This window comes from Peromyscus maniculatus, chromosome 20 (genome assembly GCF_049852395.1).
Source record: "Peromyscus maniculatus bairdii isolate BWxNUB_F1_BW_parent chromosome 20, HU_Pman_BW_mat_3.1, whole genome shotgun sequence".
In the NCBI taxonomy this organism is placed as follows: Eukaryota; Metazoa; Chordata; class Mammalia; order Rodentia; family Cricetidae; genus Peromyscus; species Peromyscus maniculatus.
The window spans coordinates 3,576,532-3,599,496 of record NC_134871.1 but is presented as its reverse complement, the minus strand read 5'-3'; the positions used below and the strand labels follow the sequence as shown (position 1 = coordinate 3,599,496).

General features: G+C 39.6%; 1 long non-coding RNA gene across 3 annotated transcripts in view; it reads right to left on the bottom strand.

The window, feature by feature from the left end:
* LOC143269707 (uncharacterized) overlaps positions 1–21,983 on the bottom strand; it is a 63,028-nt gene extending 41,045 nt beyond the window's left edge. Inside the window, exons 1-5 of one of the 3 annotated variants that reach the window (XR_013046301.1) lie at positions 16,570–21,983; positions 13,141–13,200; positions 10,274–10,558; positions 7,706–9,292; positions 6,705–6,860 (exon numbers count right to left, since the gene is read on the bottom strand). This is a non-coding gene — a long non-coding RNA (uncharacterized LOC143269707). Of the gene's footprint in view, positions 1–6,704; positions 6,861–7,635; positions 9,293–10,273; positions 10,559–13,140 lie in introns of those variants that run through there. The other 2 variants (XR_013046300.1, XR_013046302.1) reach the window with 2 other exon arrangements.
* Between the last annotated feature and the right edge of the window lie 982 nt (positions 21,984–22,965).

Below are 22,965 nucleotides of genomic sequence, written 5' to 3'. Positions count from 1 at the left end.
CACAATCGAGGCAAGAAGTGCAGCTAATGCTCTTCAAGTCACTGATTCCATGTGGGGTCACAAAGCCTGGGGTATATAGCAGTCTGGGTAGGCACTGGAGAGAATTCAGTGAGGTGAGACAGAATCTGTTTAGTTCCCATTGGAAAGGTAAGACTTATAGCTGACCAAATGACTTACAGCTGACTAAATAATTTTGTCCAATGCCAATGGAAAAAAAATATCCCCAAATGAAGAATCAAAATTCAACTCAGCCAGAAAAAAAGCCATTAAAAGCAAGTACTTTGAGTTACAGGAAGAAAAGAGTTCAAAAGTCTACAAGGATTGGGGGATGCTTCATAGAGGCGGTGAGATCTTGTTCGAAACTCAGTGGAAGTACAACCCAATATTAAGTGTGAAAGAGTCACTAAGGGATGCACAAGGGTTGCTACACCACAGTGGGGCCAGGCAGGAATAGGTTCTGCCCTTAAGTAACCCACAGGTGCCACTCTCAGACTTCTCGTGGTCTATTAACCACGAGAACCTGGCTGCTAGGGACCCAGATTTCTCAAGCAGGATGGTTTGAGCAGCATCCGACACTGGCAGAAACATCAGTCAAAGCCCAGGGGAGAATCTAAAGAATGTCCGAGAAGGGATTAACTAACTGCACTGACCCTTAAGTCTCCTGTCCTGAACTGTGACCACCTGAATATAGGAGACATTGTGATCTATAGACTAGACTTTCCTTGTCCCCCTCCGAAATACTCTTTCTAAGGTCTGATAGACCATGGAGCACAATAGTCCAGCTTCTCCATGTTAAGATAGGACCCCATTCAGGAAGCAATTTGTGCCCAGGTGGCAGTTTGGGGCTTTTTGAAACATATTCTCGGTGGCTTGTCCTCTCACCTCTTGATTCCCACCCTCCATTCCTGTTTTGTAGGTACACTTCCTAAGTTCATAGTTGTTGAGGATCCTGTTTGGCTTATAAGAAATTATACAGGATTGGAAGAAAGTTTAAAGCAGAAAACAAACACGCTGAATATGCTTGGAGGTAAGTTATCGGATATAGTTAGAAAAGCAGTGGGTGGAAATCCCAGAAGAGAGTTTAGAAACCCAGTTATTAGACAACAGTTTTCACAACTAAGCAACAAAGTTAAGTAGATTCATGTTTTCTATTCGTCTATCAGCTGAGGGAACATAGTATAGACAATTCTTAGATTTAACTGAAATATGATCAAATCTGTGTTCTAACAATATCTCTTGCCACTTAGAACTGGACTATACAAAGAACAGGTACTTAGCAACACTTGTCCACAGTTTCCTGTCCTATTTATGTACAATGAATTATTTTGCAGGAGCCACGCTGCTTGTGTGTCTGGATATGACTCTGCGGAACTTGTCTCGTGGTCCTGGAAACTGGATAGCATTCCAATTGGTTATCTAGAAAGTAGTAAGCTGATTTCAGTATGTGGCTTGCTCTGATGCTATCTCAGGACTGGGCTCTGCGGAGGAACTCCCTTTTGGTTTTGAGAAAAGAAAGGTGATCTGATCTTGGAAATACAAGCATATATGGACCCTCAGAGTGGCAGCCAAGCAGATGCTCATATTCACTAGACTGTATGAGGTGAAACCAATTTGGCGAAAAACCAATCACTATTTCATTCTTTCTCCCACACATTGTTAGTTCTTTCTAATTCTTCATGTAAGCTTGCCTTGTTTCTACATCAGGACTGTGAGATGTGTTTAGCCAACTCTTCATGTTGTTCAGTTTTAAACATTAGAGAAGCTCACCCTCTTATTAATTTCACAAATTCAACAATTTTTTTTAACGAGTTTAATGAATGTTCATAGTGTACCAGATACTGCCGGTAGGAACAGATAGATGCCCATCCACTACTAAAACCATTGGTTACCTCGTGCCAAGCAAAAGAAACACAGGGCACCTGGTTCTAGTAAAAGTTTCTGGTCTAGTGATTAAGGCAAAAAATACAGAAACATGCCGATTGGTGTGGTACATGCCGTATAAGAATAAGGTGAAGACTAGAGGAATTCAAGTAACCCTGGCCTTGTCGGGTGGCAATGGGATGGGAACAGGAAAAATATAGTTTCAAACCACCATGGTGGAGAGGAGGTAGCAGAGTACACGCTCCATGGGTGGCAGAAAATACAGAGTAGAACCCCCGAGCTAGCAATTCTTTCCTTTTACCTCCTTTTTTCCACCAGGCACCCAACACAATGGGGTAGAGCTGCCCACATTCTTCTCCCTTTTATAATATGGAAATACCTTCACAGACATACCTTGCCATGTGATTTAGCAATTCTGTAGGCATTTCTCCACTCAATCAAGTTTGGCAACCCAGGTTAACCATCATACTTGGTATTGCCTCGATTCTACCAGAAAGAAGACCACCATCAGCTGTGGATTCCTGACCTTGGATTTCAGGTCCATGAGCCCCAAATAGTCCTATATTCCATATAACGTTGTCCAGTCTCTGGTATTATGTTACTGTCAGTGGGAGCTGTTCTAAGGCAGTAAAATTCTTGAAACTCCAGTATTCAGACATTAGGACTTAGCAAGATAGAAGGAGGGCCATTGAAGCAGAAGGAGAAGCATATGTCATGGCTGGATGTGCAAATGAACATGGAATGAGAAAACTATTGGTTGTCAACAGAGCTGGGACGTGGATACTGGCTAACGTAGAGAGGTGAGTCAGATATAAAGGGTCACATTGTCATGCTCTACAGTACAGACTCTTTGGAAGGCAGTAAGGAGCAATACAAACATTTAAAAATTATTGCATTTTTTTACTTATGTGCGTGTACCTGTGTGTGTGTACCTGTGTGTGTGTGTGTGTGTGTGTGTGTGTGTGTGTGTGTAGGAAGAGGACAACTTGCAATAGTAGGCTTTCTCCTTCACTTGTAGGTTCTGGGGATCACATTCCAGTCAGGCTTGGTTGCAGGTCATTTTACTGATGGGTCCATGTCACTGGCCCCAAGTATTTATTTTTTTTTGATATAGTAATGTTTTTAATTTTATAATTAATTTAATTTTACATATCAGCCATGGATTCCCCTGTCCTCCCTCCTCCCACCCTTCCCCCAATTCATCCCCCATTCCCACCTTCTCCAGGGCAAGGACTCCCCTGGGGATTCAGCTCAGCCTGGTAGATTCAGTCGAGGAAGGTCCAGTCCCCTCCTCCCTTCACCCAGGCTGAGCAAAGTGTACACAAAGATAACTCTACAATAGACTACTGGCAATGGTCGAGAGAAAGCCTGAACTGACCACCTCCAGTGATCGAATGGCTGAACACCCTAACTATCATGATAGAACTCTCATCCAATGACTGATGGAAGCAGATGCAGAGATCCATGGCCAGGCCCCAGGTGGAGCTCCGGGAGTCCAATCAGCGAGAGAGAGGAGGGATTGTATGAGTGAGAGATGTTGAGGCCCAAAGTATTTCTAAGAGACTGGTAATAAAATATAATCATATTTTTCCTTTAGCTCCTTCTGGTGTTTCTGAAGAAAGGAAGGAAGGAAGGAAGGAAGGAAGGAAGGAAGGAAGGAAGGAAGGAAGGAAGGAAGGAAGGAAGGAAGGAAGAAAAGCCATAAATAAGAAAAGAGTGGTTCTGTAGGGCAAAGGTCATATGCAAATTGGGCCTTGATAAGTGCAAATAAAGAGATGTGGAAAAATGCACATGGTTGCGCAAACCTGTAATCACAGTCCTGCGAGGCAGAGGCAGGAGTGTTGCCACAAATTTGAAGTCGGCCTGGCTTACACAGCAAGTACGAGGTTACGTGTCAGATGGGAGTGGGAGGTGAGAAAATGTGGGTGAGAAAATGTGTCACCACATCCTCCTGCCTCATCAACATCTTGGTACAACTAGCCGTATTTTTGTAAAAACATTTCCTGTTATTCACTAACTGAAAAAAATTTACATGCTTGTGGTTAACAACTACAGAGTATACATCCTGTGATCAATCAACTACGTATCTATATAAGCTCCTGCAGACCTTGGCAGTCCATCAGTTAGTGAGCTCCAGCCCAGAGGTGGTTTCCCTATTACGGTAACGTGAGTAACGGTTCTCTGTATATCTGGTTTGGTTAGGACGGGTGGTGCTGTAACTCAGGATATGGACCTTGCCCTAAGATCCTCATGTCTTCCATCAGGTAATAAGGCTGCCCACGGCTTGGAAGCTCTGTTTTTACACAAAATCATTGGCACAAACAGGTGAGTCGAGGTCTTGATCCTGTGTTCCAGGCTCTATTCTGTTGGCAGACGGTAAGGATTTGACTGGTACTTTTTTGCATTTTTGGTTGAGTTTCAGTGATGGATTTTGTTATTTAATGGTCATTTACTAATTTTTGTAAATGAATTAATGGTTTATAAATATTTTGTCTCCCTTACATGAAAAATGACAGAGAATTGAATTAATGACGCCTTTCTATTTCTCTAATTTTCTCTAAGTCTAACTTGAAGAATTTGTAGCTACTAGGAAAAAATGAGAGTCTTGTGCATACCAATAAGTGCATATAATGTTTCTGTGTTCAGGCTTGATTTATGGTTAAATTGTATGCACATATATTTATGTATTTGTAAGTATGTATTTCCCTACTATCACACAGTATTGTTAAAGTAGATTGTATTTTAGAAGCTCTGTTCTGATTGACTTACAGCTAAATAAGTTTTTTCTTTCTTTCTTTCTTTCTTTCTTTCTTTCTTTCTTTCTTTCTTTCTTTCTTTCTTTCTTTCTTTCTTTCTTTCTTTCCTTCCTTCCTTCCTTCCTTCCTCCCTCCCTCCCTCCCTCCCTCCCTCCCTCCCTCCCTCCCTTCCTTCCTCTTTCCTTCTTTCTTCCTTCATTCATTTGTACCTGTACTGCTCATGACACAGCATGAGTGTGGAGGTCAGAGAGAGGAAAGAAAGTATAGGGAGTAATTTAGCAGCTTGGGACCTTATTAGGTTATGTATACTCCTTGATAGCCTAGCTCACTTAGCCACATGTACTATGTATACATATCCTTCTCCAAACAGTGCCTGAAGAAACCCCCAAAACCCTTTAATCCCTCACCTGTATTAGGCTACAGATAAATCTCTCTCTGAACAATACTATAGCCATAGCCTTCTTCGATCTTGACAACAATCAAATTTAGACAGTTTCTATTCAAGTTATATTCACAATGTATCTGATATAAAGAATAGAAAGGCCAATTCAGCCTGAACTGGTTTTGGATACATGTACACTAAGGTAAGCTGTGTCCTTCAAGTGAACTTTTAAGAGGAAAACCATACTGACCGTCTTTACCTTTGCATAATTTCGCTTATATATGATTAAAATCAGGGGCATTATGGGAAGGGATATGTGCAATAAGAAAAATGGATATATGACCTAATCTATAATCAAAATAGAGAATCATCCAAAATATGCTACTTAGTAAGCAGCCACACTTTCCTTTAGACTCCATTAATAGAGATCCCAGGCTGTAACCTGGGGCCTTTGATTACTGTTTTTCTTGGACCCACTGCCAATCTTAACAGTGTATCCCCATAACATTTGTAGCATTGCTTCACTATGAATAAATTTATATTGCTTCATTTACAAATCTCTGTGAGCTCTGATTTTCCATTATTTGGATAGGAGGCCAGGAATCTGGGAATGCTTGGCAACTCTGAACCCACCTCTGACCCTGACCAGTGGTAAAATAATTTGCTGAGCCAGGCAGGAGGTAAGAAAATAAACTCTATTATATTACTGCTAAACACTTCCATCATTCCCTTATGGTTCTCCTTTTCATTTGCACATCTATGACCGTAATGGCAAGTTGGACTAATTAGTTTGGTTGAAAAGAATCATCAGACTGTGTTCTCCTTGCACTATAAATATAGGTGGCCGTGGCTGGACTTCACTTTACCTACCATCTCCTTTGCCAGAGACAGAAACGACGACAGAGGGGCAGGGGGAAAAAGCAACTGGTGCCTTTCTCCAGCCAACTGCATGGTAAACTCCCCCTCCTCATAAAAATATTATTTCTGCTGTCTGGAGCAAAACCAAACTCTTTCTTCCCTTTCCATTTCATTTTCTTCTGCTTTCCCTTTTGATCTTTATACAAAGCTGAAGTGGTTTTACAAGTTTTACTATTCTTGAAATTCAAACACTAGGAACGTTCTTTGCAGGGCTGCTTGAGTAATCCATGGGTTTGCCTGCACAGGCAAGTAAATGGTTGAAAGGGAAAGAAACACAAAACGCCAACCTCTAATTCATTGGGGGAAATTTGCTCTTTTCTAGAACAGGGTCGCCTCCTTCTGCTAACCTTGCTGGACTGCTTCTCCTGGCTTTCCAAGCATCTATTGTCTACTAACATCAATATGTCTGATTTTAGCCCTTTTTCCTGTGACTTAACGTCATGTGACTTCTTCAAACAGGTCATTATTAAACTCTGGGGGCCTCACAGTCCTCAAATAATAGAGTCTCTGGATTCAAGGATTCAGGGACCGTGTCCTTTCTGTGAAGTAAACTGGAGTAATCCTCCCTCTGTACTTAGGGAAGAATCACTCTTTACTTGGACCAAACTTATGAAACACCTTATGTTATGTCCCTCTCAAATTTCCCAACATCTTTTGAGAGAAGACGTTTTGATATCATGGCCCTTTATTGACTTATTTAACCTAGTATATGGCCTGTCAGGATCCAATTGTAATTATTATAGTACTAATCAATCACCATTCCTTACCATAGATAGAACTTCTCCTCCAACCCTCACTCAGGCAGTAACTCGACACATGATCCAACGCCTTTCTCAAGAGACTCAGTGGCAAGAGACCAGGTACAAATACTGGAGGGTGGCTAGAAGTCTATGCTCTCATCCAGGGGTGCCACAGCTAAAACTCTATCAAAAAAGGCGAAGGATGCAAAAGAGGCGTCAATATTCATCAAAACTAAGGCACTGAGAATGTCCAGGTTCCACAGGGAGTACCCTGGGAACTTACATACTCATCCCATTCTTCCCTCTCTAGTGGATTCCTTTTTCATGGGAATAGGCTAGCAGTTCTCCATTTTTTCTGCCTCTACCCTCCATTGCACGTTCTTATGGGAAACTCCCTTGTTGTTGCACTATTCTGCCCCTAGGGTATATCCTTACACACTGGCAGAAGTTTGACCTAGATGACAACACCTAGGTTACAATATTATCTGGGATATAGAAAAATGTGGCCCTCAAATGTCATCTCTAACTGTAGCTTCATCTGTAGTTGGAAGATTTCCTGTGTCCCAGTCTGCCAGCAGTTGGTACAAATCTCTCCCATTCATACCCCCCAAGTAAACACACAGAGGCTTATATTAGTTATAACTGCATGGCCATGGCTCCATGGCTTAAGCCTTTTGCTAGCTAGCTCATATATCTTTTTTTTCTTTTTTCCCTTTTATTTTATTTTACAATGCCATTCAGTTTTATATATCAGCCACAGGTTCCCCTGTTCTCCCCCCTCCCACCCCCTCCCCTTACTCCCAGCCCACCCCCCATTCCCACCTCCTCCAGGGCAAAGCCTCCCCGAGGACTACGATCAACCTGGTAGACTCAGTTCAGGCAGGTCCAGTCCCCTCCTCCCAGACTGAGCCAAGCATCCCTGCATAAGCTCCAGGTTTCAAACAGCCAACTCATGCAATGTAGCTCTTATATCTTTAATTAGCCCATAACTATTAATCTATATATCAGCACATGTTCCGTGGCTTTACCTGTGTCCCTTTACATGTTGCTCCTTGGTGGCTCACTGGTATCTCTCCCAGCCTTCTTCCTGTGTCTCTCTTTGGATTTCCAGCCTGCCTTTAAGCTGCCTTGCCATAGGCCAAAACTTTATTTATCAACCAATCAGAACAACACATATTTGCAGCATACAGAAAGACATTCCTCCATCATTTCCCCTTTTCTGTCTAAACAGAAGGAAGGTTTTAACTTTAACCTATTAAAATTACATATAACAGAACAGTTTATCAAACAAGAATTACAGTTACAATATCTAATCTATTTGTATTTTATAAAATTAAAGGAAAAAAATTTCTATCTATCCTATATTTATGAGTCTAAGGTTTCATATCTAATTTATCTTTTATCATAACCAAGGAAAATTATAACTATCTAGTCTTCAACTACGTCAAAGACCTCAGAAGAATATAGTATTACCTAACCAAACAGGAAGAGCATTGTAAGCAACTTCCAAAAGTCTAGAATGACAGAGACAACTGACTGCCTGGATAGTCACCCAAAGTCCTTCTGCAATGTTGGGGCATCCATTTTTAGGCCATGAGCCTGTCTCTCAGTCACTTTTTTTCTGTGTCCTGTAGAATGTTTGACAGTCTCTTGCCTTGCTTTGCAAAGTTCAGTGGTCACCTTCCTATGAGTCTTGCATGTCCAGTCAATACAACATTTTGTCAAGCAGTCCAGGCAAGAACAGTTTCTTGTCCAAATGGCTATTTTTACCAAGAAGAAGATATACTCCATATGGAGTGTCTTTGATGCCCATCTTTTTCTCTGAAGTAAATCGGTGCTGCCAGGAGCAGATGTATCTTCCAGAAAGTCTAAGTTTTTAAAACATTTTAAATGCCATATTCTGTAGGTCTTTGAAGTGTTTGAGGATTAACTACCTAATTGGATTATATCTATGTATACCTAATTGAATTATATCTATGTATATTTAGAAAACTCAACATGACTATAAGTTTGACTCTCAAAGAACACTAATTATTAATCTGTATTTCTTAATTATCCATTACAATTTAAATGAGTTACATAAACATAATACCTTAAATGAGAGTAGAAATATATAGTATAATAAAATTAACTTTAAATTTGTATCAATAAACTAAAATCTATACCAATATAAAACATTTTAAACAAGTTGCTTTTTAAAAGTAGGTTCAACAATCCATCCTTTTATCCTATCATATCTATATCCTCTATTTCCATATCATATCCCCCTTTCTTCTTTTAGAAAGATATTGATTATGACCAATAACAATTTGTAACCAACCACCTAAACAAAGACGAACATCCATAATCCATTCTTTTTTGGAATGTGGGTATAGTGTTCTAGGTTACTTCTTGTTGATAAAGGGCACTGTATTCTTATGGGGATCCTGAGAAAATTAAGAATTATGGTCAAGTCCTGACTGAAATAATCTATGAGGCTGCATTTTCTGAGCCAGTTGCCTTGAAACGATTCTGGATGTTGGATCATCTGGGCCATGGTATCATTGGAGACCTTTCAGGTGATCTTGGCTGGTCAAACCATATTAGCCTGGAAGCAATCCACAGGTTCTCACCTTCTGTGGAAACAAAAGCAGAACCATCCTTAGACATAGATTTTGAAATCAAGATATCTTAAATGTATATAACTCAGCAGCTTTTACAATCAAATGTCTTTCTGCAGTTAAAAATCCCAAAGACAATATAATCCAGACTCTCTGTGTAATATCCATCTTTCTGTGGCTTATTTTTTTTATATTACCTTTACTGTGTCTTTAAAGACTTTGTTTTTAAAACTATTTCTCTATATAACTGTCTGTATTTATTTTTTTCTCCCTTTCAAGCCTACATACATTTTTACACACATTGTAAAACATTTAAAGTCTTATTCCACCTGAATCTGCCTTATTGAGAATCTACTGCTTTTAACTGCAGTGGTCAGTACTGAAGCATCAGCCTTGGCTGCTGACTCGGCTCATCTCAGCTTTTCAACATGGTAGAGATAATTCACTGCCAGCTCTGGGAGCCATGCTGTCCACTGACTCTGGGAGGCAGTGGGTATATGCTTCTATCAAAGCAGCGTGTAGCTCAGAAACCTCTTTTTGTTTGTTTTGTCTGTACTAGCAAAGGCTAAATCCACCATGCAGCGTAATATGCAGCTTGGAGAAGCCTCATTCCCGCCATGCTCCAGGTCAAGCCTGCATGCCACGAACCTGTCATAGAGTAGCTCAAGCCGGCAGGCTGTGGCTGGCCTGAGAGAGACAACTAAGAATCTGTTTTTTTAGCTCTGTTTTAGATTTTTTTTTAAAGCTTTCTCAGGTTTTAGGTGGAAACTCCTGCCCTACATTATGGAGCCATTTATAGTCTGAAGATTTCCTGTGTCCCAGCCTGCCAGCAGTCAGGACAAATCTCTCCCATTCACGCCCCCCAAGTAAACACACAGAGGCATATATTAGTTATAACTGCATGGCCATGGCTAAAGCCTTTTCTAGCTAGCTCTTATATCTTTAATTAGCCCATAACTATTTATCTATATATCACCACATGTTCCATGGCTTTACCTGTGTCCCATTACATGTTGCTCCTTGGGTGGCTCCCTGGTATCTCTCCCAGCCTTCTTCCTGTGTCTCTCTTTGAATTTCCAGCCTGCCTTTAAGCTGCCTTGCCATAGGCCAAAATTTTATTTATCAACCAATTAGAGCAACACATATTTGCAGCATACAAAAAGACATGCCCCATCAATCATCCTTCATCCCATGCCAGTTAGATCATCACTGTAGAAGACAGGGGAAATGGTCTGAGATGTTTCATGTTCAGGCTTTTATGGTTCTATACCGCAACCACTCCTGCAAAGGAAATGGGAACATAAATGAAGAAAATATAGATGCAGTGTAAGACCCTTGACTCTAAGGTACTCTTATCTCTTAGGGGTGATCAGCATTCCATTCTCTTTGCAGTAATTCCTAGTGCCACTCTCATGCCACAAGGAAAAAACAAACAAACAAACAAACAAAACACCACCTCAGTCTCCCCCTGCACTTCCTGATGCTCTCCTTAAGGTCCAGGAACCACAACTGGTCTTTAACACTTGCAGGGGAATATCTATCTAGTGCAGAAGCAGTCTTTTCTGTAAAGGAGGTAACTGAACAGTGCAGGTGCCTCTTCCAGTGGCAGATAGCTAGAAATGAAGGAGAAATTGAATGTTTATGCTGAAGATCCAGATAAATTTGTTAGTGTGTCCAGACTCTGACCACGTCAGGTGATCTGTCTTGGGAGAGGAATATTTGTTCTTCCTGCTTTCCACACTGCCATAGAGATGAAATGAATCCTGTCAACAGCTGGTAAAGAGGTAGGGATGTTTGCTAGGAATACAATAACTACTGCCCCATCTGATACAGATTGTAATACTGAGGAAGAGATGTAGGATGGGAGCAAAATTCCTGGAGATTCTTACTGGGTGAATGTAAAAGGACAAAACTAAGCCACTTGGTTATGATAAAATCAGAAACACACAAAAGGGAAGTTGGAAATCTGTTTTCTTACTAGAAAACCATATGTTTTTGCTACTTCGTAACTGTAATTTTGATACTGTATGAATCATAATGTAATTATCTGATATGTGGGATATCCAATATGTGACCACTGTGAAAGGATGATTCAACTTCCCAAAGGTGTCATGACCCACAGGTTGGGAACCATTGGTTTAGAGAGCTTATCACTTCTGTTTTGATCTTTCATTCTAGTCACAACTGTGGCCTCATAGGATAATTCATCCATTAATGTAGTTTATATCTAAAGAAGATGAATTTACTTACTCATAACATCCAGACTCAAAGAAGCATTCTACAAATACATTAATATTGACTCTATAACTCTAGAGGGAATAGCCTTAATGGGGCAATATTTCATCATCCAATATGCCTCTGATACAAGAAGGAAACTACAAAAATTACATATGGAAGCCCAAATCCACTGAATTAGCTAGTGGGCATGATATTCACTGTCTATCAGGACCCAAATGTTCTCTAAAGAGAAAAAAATGAGTTAAGAGAGGAAACATAAGCCAAAATGATGACAGTCATAATTGGGGTTGCATTTGATGGAACCTCCAAAATTCAGACAAAGCCTGAACACTGCAAAAAGGCATCAACAGATCTCTACCCAGCCCCTTTTGTGTCTTCAAAGGAGCCATCTCCTTGGCATAGAAAAAGGCAAGGGACATCTAAGTCTCTACTAGCTATGGAAAAGAAAGCTGACTAGGGCAGCCCAGAAAAATTTTCCTTGCCTCTGCAGGAGACCATCATCATCACCACAGAAGAATCACAGGAAGCCTTATCTAGAACCAATAGTGATAATGAATTACTCACCCAAGCCAAGTTAATATCTATGGCCTTTCTTTAGAAAACAATCTAAAGTTAAGTAAAATGACCCGGTCGGTGATGGTGGTTTCAACCTGACCGCCATCTTCATAGTTTCTCTAAGCTTCGTTTTCTATTGTTTCAACTGAACTACAGCTGTCTAGGAAACCTGGCACTTGCAGTTTGCTTAATATTGCATTTCATCCCATTTAAGTTTCACCAAATACCATTGCTTATGTCTTCTTGTTCTGAAAAGGGGTTATGAGCAGCTAGCATCAGCATAGGACTGGGCCTTACCAGAAACTTATTTGTTTTAGAACCCAACTAGCTCCTGGCAATCAGCCCAAGGGGAAGAACAATAAACATACTTAAGATAAGGGTCCATTCCTGAATCAACCCCCAAAGTAACATCTTCTTTCCCTCCATGCCCCGATGAGTACATTTAACCTCGAATCCAATTATTAAAACTCCCCCTTTGCCTACACAATATAAGTGGCACAGGTACCTGGGTGGGAAGTGGGTCTAACAGATTCTTGTAGGAAGTCAATAATTTAAGCAGGAATGACACTTAAAGACCTTCAACTATGCTTTACCATAAACTTTCTCCTTTCTTTGGTCTATGTTCCTGCTGTTCCTCTTCACTTGCCTAGCCATGTCTGCTCAGATGTCTGCTACAGGAGACCCACCTCTGGATCAATTTAAGTCTCTTCATATAAAAACCTACTAAAATTGTTTTCACCTCACCAAATATAATCACAAAGTTACTTTAGCTATTATGGGATCCTAAAAAGATATTCTGGATTATCAAAGGTCAGACAATCAAACCCAGCCCAAAAAACTTGGAATCTTCCATCCAATTGTTACAGATGTGGCAGCACAATGGGTGGCCTTATAGAGCCCCATCTGGAGGCATGAACCTTGGCCAATGTACTGGATACCATATTGGACTCAACTTAAGCAATTGTCAAAAGAAACAACCATAACCATGAAAGATACTGCATAGGATCAAATTCAAGCCCAAATAAAACCCTTTTGAGGGCGGTCCTCAAAAATAAGAGCTCTTTACTTACGACAGGACAAAAGGTAGCTTGCTAATAACGTTAGGATGGATGCTTCTTTTATTAATAAACCTGGAAAAATACAACAAAATATCAAAACTATCCTCAGGGTAGTGTATACAACTGAGAGCCTACATATCAGTCTTTCATCTCTGAGTTGGTAAAGTAAATACTGCTGGCATTGCCTAGGGAGAGTTTCTCTTGTTTATTTTGGGGCCTCCATACATGTCTTCTACAGTCCAACAGACCAATTACAGACAGAAGGTCCTTCAGCAACAGCTTCCACCAGGAACAAAGAGGGAAACTTGGTTAAACCATGGCCAAAGGCTATATCAGGTAGACCTTGGACTACCAGGTTGAGAAATTTTGTGTATGCTTTCCAATGGGGCCTCAGGAGATATAACAGCATTAGGGATAGAATAGGAGAGACTATTCTGCCCTACTCAGCTCTACACCCCTTGTCAGCATGAAGCAGTTACAAGAAGACTGACCGTCTGCCTTCAGCTTCCCTGATGAATTAGGGTGAAAGTCTCTCAGAGGGAAGGTCAGGCAGGCAAGCACAGGGAATAAGATAGTGGCCTGGGACCCTATTTGGTTTTGGATTATACACACCCATCTTTTATACTTGGTAGCCTAGCTCCTCACCTGCATGACCTATACGTCTTTCTTTCCAAACAATGCATAAAGTAATCCCAGACCCTGTTAGTACCCAATCTACATTAGGCTCTCTGAACAAGAGTATGGGTTTCTTCACTTACAACAACAATTAAATTTAGACAGTTTGTTGTTCGTTTTTCTTTTACTCTAGCCCCACATTACAATGCCAAAATGTTGCTGGTTGTTTTTGCTATTTTGGATGGGCCACCACCCAGCTCCCAAATAAATCACACATGGAGACTTATTATAAATGCCCAGCTTTAGCTTGGCTTGTGTCTAGCCAGCTTTTCTTAACTTAAATTAGCCCATCTACCTTTAGCCTCTGGGCTTTTACCATTCTCTTCTGTAAATCTTGCTTTCACTCTTACTCCATGTCTGGCTGGGTGGCTGGGTGGCTGGCCCCTAACATCCTCCTCTCCTTCTCTTGGTTCTTGATCTTTCCTCCTAGATTTCTCCTTCTACTTATTCTCTTTGCCTGCCAGCCCTGCCCATCCTTTTCCTGCTTTCTTATTGGCCATTCAGCTCATTATTAGACCATCAGGCATTTTAGATAGGCAAAAAAATCACAGCTTCACAGAGTATACAAATGCAACATAAAAAAATGCAACACATCCTTGCATCATTAAAGCAAATGTTCCACAGCATAAACAAATGTAACACATTTTAAATTAATACTCTACAACACAGTTTCTATTAAAGTGTATTCCTAATGTATCTGGTGTGAAGAATAGAAAGGCAAAGCAGGACCAAACTAGTTTCGGATGCCTGCACAGTAAGGCAAACTGTGTCCTTCAAGTGAAATTTTAGGAAGAATACCATATTTACAGCCTCTGCCTTTTTTATAATTGGACTTACATATGATTATGATCAGATGCATTATGGGAAGAGACACGTGCATTAGGAAAAATAAACGTATGACCTACTCTATCAGTCAAAATACAGAACTACCCAAACTGCTTCTCTTTAGACTCCTTGACTATGCTTACTTTATTGGGCCCACTGTCAATCTTAACAGTATTTCTCTTTTGAGTCTGTAGCATTGCTTCCAATTGGAATAAACTTACATTGTTTCATTTGCAAAGCTGTGTGAGTCTTTATTTTCAGTTAGTAAGAAATCACGAAAACAACCCCAACCCTCAGCAAGCGTAACAAAAGGAAAACTTGAAGTCAGTTCTTTCCTTATGTGATCAAATTCCAGTCATTATGCTTGGTAGCCAGTGCCTTTATATGCCAAACCATCTCATTGATTTCAATAGTTCTTATATAAAAGAAATATTCCAAAAATCATAGAAATGAAAGAATTAAACTTCTAATTTCCATGTGCTAAAATGTTTCCCTGCAAGTACAACATCAAATGTTTTAAGAATTCAAGTTTGTGCAATAGGTAAATTTTGTCAAATGACGCTAATTTAATATTGGTGATTTAATGTAAACAGATATGTGTCCTAAGTTATCAGTATTGAGTATTAAAAAATCATGTAGTTTTTATGTATTTAGGGATTTTCTTACTCAATTTATACACGTTGTCTTAATAAGTTATCATTTCAGTTACTAGATATTTCTCTGGTCACAAAAATATAAATTTATATTTATTCAAATTGAATCATTATTTTGAAGACAATCATGAACAATATGAAAACAATCCTGTCTTTATTTTATATTTGCTTTTATTCATCTCTCATACATTACATTCCAACTGTAGTTTTCCCCTCACTCTACTCTTCCCAGATGCACCTCCCACTTCTCTTCTCCCCCAGATCACTTCTCCTCTGTTTCCCAACAAAAACAGTGCAGGCCTCCCAGGGATATCAACCGAGCTTGGCATAACAAGTGACAATAAGACTAGCCACAAATCTTCATATCAAGGCTTGACGACGCGACCAGGAGAAGAATCGCAAGAGCAGGCAAAAGAATCAGACACCCCCACTACCACTGTTAGGAGTTCCAGGAGAACACCCAGCTATGTAACCATAACATGCATGGAGAAGACCCAGCCCAGAATGAAACACGGTCCGTGATTGTCACTTCAGTCTCTGAGCCCTTATGAGCCCTGCTTAGTTGTTTCTGTGGGCTCTGTGTTCTCAAACCTCTGGCTTCTATAATTCTCCCCACTCCCCGAACCTTTTCTGCTGAGGGGGGCTTTCCCCTGGCTCCACCTAGTGTTTGGCTATGGGTCTCTGCATCTGCTCCCATCAGTTGCTGCATGAGGCCCTCTGATGACAAGTGGGCTAGGCCTCTATCTATGAGTATAGCAGAATATCAGTAGTAATCATTTCATTGAATATTTTCCCAGTCATGTTTGGTTCTATCTTTAATAGTGTGTTAGATAGGAGGCTGTTTCCCAGATGTTTGATAACTTTAAGACCTTACTATGTTGCTCAATTAAATTAATTGATATTCACTAGATCTGTAGTTCATATTTAGAGTATATGAAACAACAAAGCATTACTTGCTAAACATAAGTTTCTATTTATATACCAATGCCTTTTATTTCCATCTGATATCTAAGAGCTATATACTTGGGTACATTCATGAACATATTTGTTTTTGCCATAATGGAAATCTCTCCCATAAATCATATTGATGACTATAAATGAGATACATATTCATAAACTCTGCTATTCTTTCACAAAGTAGTAATATATAGAAGACAGGTGATAATTATCTACTCCCTAACTAGGCATGGTATTGCATGCCTATGGTTCCAGTACTGAGGAGGCTGAGGCACAGGAATTAGGAGTTTGATGTTGGTCTAGACAACAGAACAAGACAATTACCACTCACAGCCTCAGAGAGAGAAACTTCCATTTCCAGTGAATACTGATGAAGGCAAAGTCTTATGGTTGCAGAAGGTTCCCAGAATGTGGCAGTTGAATGCTCAGCCATAACCAAATGGCTTATGCCATCTCCTCCAAGGCTTAGGGGACACTGTGTCATAGGGAGAAAGACTATAAGAACCAGAAGGTAGGGAGAAGGGCTATAAAATGAAATTTTGTGGACAGTATACAGCCATTTCAATCAGGAACTCTCAACAAATATGAATGACTATGCTTGGTCTGCATGGGAAAGAGCCTTTCCACAGCTAGACAAAGTGGAGGAGAGAACTCAGGAGGTCCCACCCCTTACCACCGGATTACTTCCTATGGCTTGATTCAGGGCAAGAGGGAATCATTCCTTTCAGTTTGTACCCACTGGTGACTCCACAAGATTCCAGTGGACAGTCTCAATTCAATGATCACACAGATTACTCTAATTAAACCAAAGGGATGCTACAACAAACAAAATGTCATGAATCTTGCAAAGTAACTGATGGGGAGGATATCTCTCTCTCTGGTCATCTAAGAACTAATTTAATAATCTTTTCCTAAAAACAAACAAACAAACAAACAAACAACAAGGATCTCATCTTGACCAAATTTCAAACTTCAGCCAGCTTCTTTAGAGCATTCTTCATACTGGGTTTAGACTTAGTAATACCCCGTCAGTGTTAGCAACGAATCCCGGTGGAACAGTCACTAACAATCTCTCATCATGATAAACGACCATTCTTGAGATTTGATGCTTTTATTGTTCTTCTCAATCCTCACCCTGATATTTAGGTTTTCAGCTTTCTTTTAGCAAAGAACTTTTAAAGACAAGTTAAGAAGAATTCATCCACTCAATATAAATCAAACTACTCTCAGCATCTTTCTGTCTACGGATGCTTCACTCTGGTCATTTGGTATGAATCCCAAGCTGTGTATTTTGTATTGGAAGTTGGTTTTGGTTTACCCTCTATTCTCTTTCCTCTACTTCAGTAGCCCCATTAAAACCTGCCTCGATAGTTACCAAGTATCCCAGTTGTAATTTTTCTTTATTCTGTCACAAGAGGTTTTCTACACAATATAAGTAATTTATTTTGGATTTTTTGTTTATTTGTTAAGGAAAAAAAGATTTTTTTTTTACTTAAATAAAATGAAAAGAGAACGTGTAGGGGGAAGACCTGCCTGGACAGAGAAAGTTGTCTAAGTTTCACAGAAAGGTCAACTTCTTTATTATCGTCAAATCTGGTTGAGTGTTTTTTGTTTGTTTGTTTGTTTTTTCAAGACAGGGTTTCTCTGTGTAGCTTTGTGCCTTTTCCTGGATCTCACTCTGTAGACCAGGCTGGCCTCAAATTCACAAGGATCCGCCTGCCTCTGCCTCCCGAGTGCTGGAATTAAAGGTGTGCATCACCCCCACCCGGCTCAAATCTGGTTCAGTGTTAATAAACTTGTATACAAGATTTTATATTAGACTTTAGTACCAAATACTATGTTGACACAATACTACTATTTGATTCTCTCTATTGAAATGGCAACAGTTTCTTTGCTTAGTGATCTTCTCTTAATAAGATATTATAAAAGACTTTTCTTTGCCTTATGAGCAATCTCTTGAAGATAAACATTCGGATTCTTAACAGCATAATTTTCTGTGTTCTAAGCTGATTTATTTTTTTACCATGTCCTTGATTAATAAGGAAACACAATCTTCACTTAAAAGATCTGGAGAGTTCTACAAGTGACTTATCAGCCATATAGTCTTTAAGCATCCTCTGTCTTTATTTGGGGATTAAAGTCAGGTCTGCATATGGTATGCAAATAGTGCTCTTGAATTAATCCTTAACCGCTAAAATTCTTTAAATGCCATTTTGGTTAAATGGGAAATCAAGTTTTGTTTCTGGGCACTACACTGTCCTATTCAATTGTGTTCTGATTATCTGATAACTTTATGTATTTTACATTCTGAAAACCAAATCCTAAATGAGATCTTAACATCTGAAGTTGAGTAAGGCAAATACTTTTAAAGCAGACTATTGTAATAAGAAAGCAACAAAGTTTAATTCAGAGATTTTTGGTAAGAAGAATTTAAAAGAAGCTTTTATAAGCACAGGTCCTGTGGTAGGTGACTAGGAGAGTGAGGGAGGTACAGTAATGAAAGTTGCTGTGTACTTTTATGGAACAGTGATGAGAATTTCAATTAGATTATGATAGAATGGAACCATCTCCAGGGTCAGAGTTTTTACCCTAGAAGGACTATTTGGCATGCTGACTAAATGCATACAAAGATAAAAGGAACTATTATGGGAAAAGTGGTATATTAACTAAAGAAGCAGAAGCTGAAACCGAGGATGTCCATTTCAGGGGTGTATAGGGTTGGTAGATGGACTATTCTGATGGAGGGGCACTAGCTCGGTTCCTTGAGTTTTCTGATGCTCTAGGTAATATTCTACAGTACCTGGGCAGACTTTCTCTATAAAATGACTTAGCATTTCAATGATAGGTTTAGTGGTAAGGACAGTTGGATGTCCAGAAGAAAATAGTGCCCAGGCATAGCCCGCACAGTGATGATTTTTTTTTATACATGCATAACAAACACTGAGATTTATCTGCCAGAAACAAGCAGAAAAACCAGGACTACAGAAAATATCTGTACAAAGAGGTTTGAGTCTCACAGGAAGCAGACAAAATAGAAAGTTAATTTAGAAATATGGAGATATGTAGAGAGATAGTCAGATATTGAGAGAAACTGGAAGGTCAGAAAACTTGGTTGAAGGTTGGTAATTTGTGCAAGATACAGAAAATTTGGTGAAGGCTGACAATTTGCACAAGGTATAAGAACCAAGTATATTTTGAAAGTTGACATCCAAATTATGTCTGCAGTGGAAGAAAAAACCAATTAAATCTCTGCCAAACATAGTTTGTGTATCAGTCATGTGCATTTTAAAAAGGATACAAAGTAGCTTGAGCACAAGTACATGGGACTAGAATCCCAGAAGACTGCATCACTGTGCCTCTGAAACATGCATATCTTCCTAAAGTCTCTCCCACTTTTTGAGTTTTCTTGACTACTCAGTCAGAGATCTGGTTGACCTTGTTGGATTTGTCCTCGCTATTCACACAGGTGTAGCAAGAATGGCAATTTGCAGATGGATTTTCTTACATTTGCTCTGCTGGAAGACAACACCGAGAATCTCAAACTGCACTTCTCAAAGCCTCTGTGGGTGAGAAGCCGAGCTAAGGGCTCATCACCCACATGGCTGGCAGAGCCTGTTGATATGGCAGGGATTCTATTTCCCTTAGGACTCCAAAGAACCTCTGACTCCTGAGCCTGATGGGAAGCCATTTCCTTCCTCACCTATACTGCTCGAGACCCTGAAAGCCAGGAACCAGGAGAGATTCCCCCAAATAGCTAGCCGTAGTCCTTAAAGGTGTATTGTCAAGTCTGATGAAATGAGAGTCATTCTCAAATATGGCCTTCCAGGATAAACCTTGGTTAAATTGCCTGTGTTTCCAATTTCCTGGCATGGTCCTTTTGTGTGGGTATCCGAGATAGTTCTCTTTTGTTGCTGATAAAACCCTCTTCCCTGTAGCTAATGTGCTAGCAATGGGTGTAAAGTATCAGAGTATATCACAATCAGCTAGAGAAGACAGAGTTAAAATGGCTGTGATTGGCATTATTTTAAAGATTTGAAAGTTAAGAGACCCAATGAAAGTTAACTACAAAATAATGCAATTGCCAGGGTATTTTGATTATCTGACCCTTAAAGTCAATTCAAAAGTTTTAAGCTAAATATACATACATGGAAAGATTAATTCTACTTTCAAAGAAGAGTGCATATGGCATCTAATTTATGAAATAGATAAGCATAATTTTGAGAGAAAATTTTCAGATGTAATAGTCATGAGCCATCATATGTCATGAATATCAAGCACATAGAATAAACCAAGAATATGTATATCAAGCAAATATAGTGTGTATACATAAGCAAGGAACATCCAAATGAAATAAATTTATGCTTGCCTTGCTGACAATTCAGAAATAGACTTTATTGTTAACTTAAGTTATCATATCAAACTACTCTCATTAGCTAAAGATTCACCTAAAGTATGTGAACTTGAGTTTTTAAGATATTCTGTTAAAGACTTTATAATAACACTTTTACATTGGTCATATGGAAACTTGAATTTCTTAATTTTTATAGCTTTTATTTAGCTCTAAGCCAATCCAAAATGAGCTCTTTTAAGAAATTTTATAATTGAATGTGGTAATACCATCTGGATGTAAGAAAATATTGCACAAACACAGTTTGTATAAGCATACACATGCATGTATGCATGCATATGTAATATACAGACAGAGGCATAAATAACAGATTCCAATTTTAAATGTTAGCCATGGTTGAAGCATTATCACAGAAATATAAAGCTCATTGGTTTATAGAAAAGAATGGAGTCTCATCTCCTGCCTTTTTCATTTTTATAAAGATAGTAGTTTGGCAGAAGGACAAATGGAGGCAACCAGCTCGATGTAAGGGCAGACGCTTTTTTCACCATTATTGGTGTAGTGCATCTTTATGCTATCCTTTGTCCTGATGTTTAATTCTGTGAAGATTGTGGACTAAAGCAAGGCGGGGGAGAGAGGAGAGACAGTGGCCGTCGCCTGGTGTTACTCAAGCCTGTTTGTGGATAAACCTTTAGTTTGTCCTTTCTTAGATGTTTCAGCCTCAGAGTGCTGCCATTGGTGTCCCTAAGCTCCCACAGAGCCACCAAAAAGGGCACAGGGACTTACAGCACACGAAATCATAAGAAGTTAGAGTACAAAGTGAGGACTGGCAGAGGTGGGTAAAGAAGTAGAGTGAGTAGAGGTTTTGAAGTTGAGAAAATTCAAGGACTCAAGTCAGGTAAGTAAAGAGGTAGAAATGTTGGAGTAAGCAATGGGAATGTCTTATGATAAAAGACCCCAGGGAAGAAAGGTGGCCTTTGGGGGAAGCAATGTCTCTAAAAAGCTTTTCGAAGGAATGGTATTGTCTCCATCTATACCAAATAAGTGGTGGGTGGGGAAAAGCTATGTACTTGGGTGAGATCTCAGGGGTATGGAAACAAACAGCCCTTCACAGAATAAGACAGTTTGGGAAGATTCCAAGTTTTCTCAAGAGCATGTACCTCATAGTCTGGATGTAAGGGGTAAGAGATAATTCACTCTTTACCCTGACAATGAAAAGAACTCCTGCCAGTGCTAGGGGCCTTGAACCTGAAACTGAGGTATAGTTTCCTAGGCAGGATTCATGAAGTTTAGCCATATTTGTAAAAGTGTTGAAGGATTTAGAGAAAGAGTAGAAAAAGACAAAGTTGAGGGAAAATTAAAGTGGATTTCCGAAGGGGAAAAAAAAGTCTAGAACATTGAGATATTGGAATTAGGAGGGTAGAGACTCACCGTTGTGGAGTTCAATAAGATGGTATTATCACTTGGGTGAGGAGAGCAGGACGGAAATCAGCATTCTGTCCAAGTCTTGGCATGTTGTAGAAAAACAACAATTGAGGGGTGAATTCTGTTCAAGTTATGACATTGTTACTGCTGTAGGAAAGCATCCAAACTGGACATGAACTTGGAAACATATTAAGAAGGCTATTGCAATAAGAAGAGGGGAGAGTTCTCCCACGAAGACTCTTGAAGCTTAAATCACAAATGTCTTGTGGAAAGGATGGGTGAGCAAAGTTTTATATTCAGACTGTTGGTTATGGAAAGAAGTGGGGGAAGTGAAAGGGGGAAATGAATGTTCTCGAAGCCTAGCAAGCACCATCAAAGTCGATGATAACAGGAACGTCAATGCAGGAAATGTTGGTTTGTGGTTGTGCACACACAGGAAGCAGCTTCAGTTTGGTGGAGCAAACAACTAAAAGCATGGGAAAAGTAGTGAGGCACAATGGGTGGGTGTCTAGTGACCCTTAGCAAACCAGTCAATGTTTGTATCAAATACATCATTTGATTAGCTTCATTAGCCCCTAAAACTAGTGACATCTCCAAAAGACCCCCCTTAAAAATCATGACTCTCCCTGCCTTCACTGGAAGAAGGCTTAGAAATGGTGCTGGGTATTTGAAGCACTACAAATGAGACATATGGAAAATACTGTCAAACACAAATTTTTGTATCAGTAAATGTTAGGTATAAGAACGTTTTAAAAATTGTATTCTGCATGGGAAGGATGAAGATGATGGTGAATGTTTCTACTGCCCACGATAGACCTTTATGTATCAGAGTCTCACTGCAGCTCTTTCTAATGTAAGACAACAGTGTAGTGTTACACCATATTTTAGTTATGTTTCGAACATTAACATGGTTGTAAGGTTATTTCTTTAACGTGAAGCTTGTACATCTTAAGC